A 6,094-nucleotide genomic window follows, 5' to 3' on the forward strand; every position below is an offset into this window, starting at 1 on the left:
CAACATCAATTATTGTTCTAGCGATTGCTAAAAGGGTCATCCTAAAATCAAAGGTGAGTTACTATCCTCTTCCATGTCTAGAACAACAAAGTCTACTTCGTATATACATTTATCGATCTTAACAAGAAAATAATGATACCCCTAGGAAATCTAATGGTTTTATCAGCCAATTGAATGCTCATCCTATTTTGTTTGGGTTTCCCAAGACCTAGCTTTTTAAACATTTCATAAGGCATAACATTAATGCTTGCCCCTAAGTCAGCCAATGCATTATGAACATCTAAACTACCAATTAAACAAGGAATCGTAAAACTCCCTGGATCTTTCAATTTGTTAGGTAGCTTATTCTGTAATATGGCTGAGTAAACTACATTAAACTCCACATGTGACGCCTCATCTAACTTTCGTTTGTTTGCTAGAAGCTCCTTTAAAAATTTGACTGCGTTTGGCATCTGCGAGAGAGATTCAATAAACAGTAAGTTAATATGTAATTTCTTTAATAGTTTAAGAAATTTATCAAATTGTTCATCTGTACAGTCTTTCCTTGTTGCATTAGGGTATGGCACCCGTGGTTTGTACTCTTTACTTACCGTTTTTTGCTCACTATGGTCCATCTCACCCTTACCTTTACTTACCACAATTTCTTGCCTCGGTTTTGGTTTAGGTGTAGCTAACCCTTCCTCATCTTGAATGGTAATGGCATTGATTTGTTCCCTTGGGTTAGATTCAATGTTACTCGGTAGGCTACCTTGTGGTCGTTTAGATATCAAATTAGCGAGCTGGCCTATCTGAGTCTCGAGCCCTTGGATCGATGCTTGTTGATTCTTAAGTGCTGTCTCGGTATTCTAAAAATGAGTTTCTAACACTGAGATGAATTTTGTTAGCATCTCCTCAAGGTTCGGCTTTTTCTCTTGTTGGTAGGGTGGTTGTTGGAAGCTTGGAGGTGGTGGTCGCTGATTCCCTTGGCCTCCCCATGAGAAATTTGGGTGGTTCCTCCAACCTGCATTGTAAGTGTTACTATAAGGATTATTTTGAGAGCGAGGATTATTACCCATGTAATTTAACTGCTCGTTCTCCATGTTGTGGCCATAGGGTGGGTATTCTGAATTTCTTGATCCACCTCCACTTGCTTCGCACTGCATTACTGGGTGAACCTGTGAAGAACCAAGAAAATCGTCAATTTTTTATTCAAAAGTTCTACCTGATTAGAGAGCATGGTGACTGAATCAACGTTAAAAATGCCGGCTGTTTTCATTGGTTTTGTCCTCATGACTTGCCACTGATAATTATTCAGTGACATCTCTTCTATAAATTCATAAGCTTCCTCAGGTGTCTTATTATTGATAGTTCCACCAGCGGCTGCGTCAATCATCTATCGAGTCGAAGGATTCAGGCCATTATGAAACGTTTGAACCTGTAGCCAGAGTGGTAACCCATGGTGAGGGCATCTTCTCAATAGATCCTTGTATCTCTCCCATGCATCGTAGAGTGTTTCTAAATGCATCTGCACAAAAGAGGAGATATCATTAAGTAATTTGGCTATTTTAGCCGGCGGAAAATATTTTAAGAAAAACTTTTCAGTCATTTGTTCCCAAGTAGTGATTGATCCTTGTGGTAATGAGCTATTTAGCCTTATTCCTCAACGAAAAGGGAAACAACCAAAGGCGAATGGTGTCATCAGAAACGCCATTGATTTTAAAAGTGTCGTAAAACTCTAAGAAATTTGCCAAGTGAGCGTTGGGATCCTTGTCCTGCAAACCATCAACCTGAACAAACTTTTGGATCATTTGAATGGTGTTAGGTTTCAGTTCAAAAGTATTAGTAGCAACAGCAGGCCTAACTATGCTCGATTCAGTTCCTGTTAAAGAAGGTTTAGCATAATCATACATAGTACGCGGAACAGGATTCTGATTAGCAGCAATTGCAGGAGGTAGAGGATTTTCTTGGTTTTTAGCCATCTCCTCGGTTGTGGTTGAAGTATCATCTTCTTGCTCTTCCTCTGTGTATCGTAAGCTTCGCCTTATTTCTCTTCGATTTCTGTGAACTATGCGAACGATCTCACCGTCAAAAAGTAGTGGTCCTGACAGGTTTCTTCTGGTTATAAAATAGAAAAACCTGTCAGAAGAAAATAAATGAACAATTAGAAAAGAAAATAAAATTTTAAATTGCAATAAAAGTAAAATGGCTAAAGTAAAAAAAAAAAAAATTAGTGTTCCTAATATCCTAGTTCCCCGACAATGGCGCCAAAAACTTGATACGTGATATTCGCGACAGGTTTTAAAGATTTATGAATGAATCGTTCTTGAGACTAACTTATTATCACGATTAAGGAAAGTGTGCCTATCGAACAATAGTATAGTTTAGCAAGACCAAATTGTCGAACCCAAAGGAACCACGAGTACTAGTATTTACTTCCTTTTTATTATCTAGCCTAAAAATTAAGAGGTTTGGTTATCTAAACTAATTACTAATCTAAGACTGCACAGAAAGAAAATTTAGGAAAATACTTTTGGGAAAATTCGATTGATTAAGACAATACCTAAGAAAAAATCCACCTAGACTTCACTTGTTATTTGACTCTGAATCAGACGATTTATTTATTTGACTTGATCTGTAGAAATCCCTAAGTTATATTATTATCTCTCTTGAGATTAATAACGTCTAACCCTAGGTTGAATAATTGGAATCTATTTCTAATTAACACCCTAGAATTGCATTAACTCGATCTATGGATTCCCTTATTAGGTTTCACCCTAATCCAACAAAATCTTGTCACCCTCTCTCTAGACACGCAATCAACTCTGCTTAGTTATGACAATTTTACTCTTAGACAGGGTCTATTCCTCCTCTGAATAAGAGCATCAACTTGAATCAATATCCTGGAATATTAAAACAAGAATTAAGAACACATAATTAAGAACAAATCAAATATTTATCATACAATTCAGATAATAATAACAAGATTTGTCTTAGGTTTCATTCCCCTTAGGTATTTAGGGGGTTTAGTTCATACTTATGAAAGGAAACATCTCAAAAGTATAAAGATAACAAAACATAAGAAAACCCAAAACTCCTGAAGGAACTTGAAGGGAGATCTTCAGTTTTGATGATGAATCCGGCTTTTGAGATGGCTCAATAGGCTTTCCTTGAGTAATTCCTTACTTTCTACTCTGCGTTCCCCTTCTAAGTGCCTCAGGTGTTTAAATAGGCTTTTGAATGCCTAAGGGCCCAAAAAATTGGCCTTTTTTGAATAGGACTATACTTGGGCTCGACAGGGACACCCGTGTGTGATTACTCCAGCCCGTGGTCAAGGCTGTTGAATAGGCACGGGCGTGTAGTCTACCCGTGTAAGTCGCTCTTCGATCATGCCAAATGGACACGGCTGTGTGACATGCCCGTGTGAGGAAGTCCAGGCTGTGTTGATTTCCCACGTGGGTCCATTTTCTGCGTTTTCAGCCCATTTCTCACTCTTTTTACTCTCCTATGCTCACCTAAGTATAAAACATGAATTAAAGGATTAGGAGTATCGAATTCACCAAATCTAAGGAGAAATCATCCGTAAATGCGCAAAGCATGGGATAAAAATATGTATAAATTACGGTTTATCATTGACTATGTTGATAATAATTAATGTTGTGTATATTAATGCATTATATGCAGGAAGTAATACGTTGAAATTTTTTATGACTTGTGTATACAATGTGCAAATCAATGTATGTTTTGAAATGTAAATTAACTATATGCCTTTTATAAATGAGTTTGACTTGTGTGAATATATGAATGTTTGGAATTGTGCTTTTGTTTGGTAACGCCTCATAACCCTAATCCGGTGACGGATACGGGTTAGGGGTGTTACAAGTTTTTCTTATGATAAGTCTTACATTGGCAATTCTGTTGATGATGTTGGATTGATTCATCATATGCAAATTTTGGACATGTGTGATAAAGATTATTCACATAGGAAGTTTGATCTGTTTGATTGTGATGGATACATGAAATCTTTGAATTTTTGTGCTAAATCCTCTTGTATAAGCATGCCTTTTTAGATGAAGTGTGAAAGGATTAACTGTTTGAATGTTTGTATGCTCACATCTTCTTTGTTCAGCATATATGGTAAAGAGTTTTCGCGTAGGACATCTAATTTGTCTAATTGTGATGTTCATGAGAAATCTTTAAACCCTTGTGCAAAATACTCATGCATTTACATGTCAGTTCGGAAGAGATTTAAAAGGTTTGATTGTTTGAATTTGTTGTTGCCTACATCTTCTTTAATTGGAATGTGTGACTTCTTGGTGAAAATGAAACTTTTGTTGCGTTATGGAACGAGTGATCAAAATTATGTATTCAAACCCGGAGCATCTTTTCTTGAGTTATTTCCGAGTAAAACTGATTATCGTAATTGTACTTTGAATAAATGTGTTGACCTTTTCTATGTGCTTCAAATTTTATCTTTATTTCTGAAAATGAAAGATGTGAATTCTGTGGATTTGCAAGGTCAAAATCAATTTTTTGATTCAAGAGGTTGCTCGATGTTATGCCTTAAGGGATTCGAACATGCTGTGCATGCTTATAACTTTAGTTTGCTTTGTTTTCCTACCATGTTGCCAGTCAAGAAATATTTAAGTCAACAAGAAATGGTCAGAGAAAACCTTGTTTTTGATACCGGTGAATATTATTCCATATCATTATACAAAGGATTTGAGTCCTACAATGTTATTTTCTGAGGTTATAATTTTCAAATGACTTGTGATTCTAGTTGGTTGCCATCAATGGATTTCTTGTTTCATTATGATAAGGTGATACCAACTTCTAATTTTGATCCCGGGATTGGATTACGTGATCAATTTTTGATTCATTGTGAAAGGGTAAAATCAACTTTTCTGTTTGATCCCGACATTGGTTTATTTGCTCAATTTTTGAATAAGATTCTAAAAGTTCTCTTGAGATTATAATTTCTAGTGTTACTAAACTATTTCATTCTTGTGTAGGTGACACTTCGAAATGGTTTCCTTCTAAAGAGGGAGGGCATGCACCTAAACGTTTTTCTTTTTGAGTTATGTGTGATGTTCAAATTATTGGGAGCAATTTTTTCAAGTTCACTAACCAAGGGGTTCGTGACGAAGAAAGATTTTTCGCGAGTAAGTGGCCCGATTTGAGGACAAATCACTTTAAAGAGGAAGGGGATGATACGGCCACGCCACGGGAATGCCCTTAGTCCAGCTCACCAAGAGAGGCTAGCAATCTTTTGCAAGCTAATAAGCTTGATCCTAGCATACTGAGCTTGATTCAGCTCAAATTTTAGCTCATTGAACTTAAGCTGGCTCAACTTTAGCTCATTGAGCTCATTCCATCTTTTAATTTATGTACTTTAGTTGCTAGAATAAGCTTCAAATAATATTAGTTAATTTAGTTTAAGTTATTTAGTTAACTTAGTTTAAGTATTAAATGTGTCTTAAGTTAATTAATATGTTTAAGTATTTTTAGCATTAAATATGTCTTAGTTAATTAATTTGTATCAATTTGCACAGCCATTTAATTTGCCTGAAAACTATTTAATTTGTTTTAGCTCAAACAACCATTTAAAGTGTCTTAGACTTAGACAACTTAATTGAGCTAGTTAATGTGTCCTTACCGGATTTTAATTGATGTGTTTAGGTGATTATTCAGCTGAATTTAGCTAGTGCATGGACGACATTAATGGGCACATGTGTTTGGAGCTGGAGCATTAAGCTAAATTAAAGTCTAGCAGTTGTTTCTCTTCTCCAAGGGGCTGTTCGTGAAGAGCAATGGACAAGGAGCTATTCACACAAGACCATTCAGCTAACAAAATGTTTTCACACCATGGGAGCTATTCATTTTCATCCATTCACACTTGGAGGCTGTTGGAGATCAAGTGTACACACCAATTTGGCTGTTCATGCGTCACATTCCCATTAAAAATGGCTACTACATTTTTGGCTTCCCAAGAAAGGAAAAAACACATTCACATTGCTGGAAAATTCCTTTCACCATAGATGACCATTTGGGTTTATGCATTCACACTTGAGGGGCTACACATATTTGGTTTCACACCTAATGTCCATTAGAGCACTCA

The 6,094-nt window shown here is 36.2% G+C and overlaps 1 non-coding gene across 1 annotated transcript; it reads left to right on the forward strand.

The window, feature by feature from the left end:
* The first annotated feature begins 1,430 nt into the window (after nt 1-1,430).
* Nucleotides 1,431-1,541, forward strand: LOC128287493 (small nucleolar RNA R71). Its single transcript, XR_008278193.1, has one exon. It is a non-coding gene; the product is annotated as a small nucleolar RNA R71 (small nucleolar RNA).
* The last annotated feature ends 4,553 nt before the right edge of the window (nt 1,542-6,094 follow it).

Source organism: Gossypium arboreum, chromosome 13, assembly GCF_025698485.1.
Source record: "Gossypium arboreum isolate Shixiya-1 chromosome 13, ASM2569848v2, whole genome shotgun sequence".
Lineage (NCBI taxonomy): Eukaryota > Viridiplantae > Streptophyta > Magnoliopsida > Malvales > Malvaceae > Gossypium > Gossypium arboreum.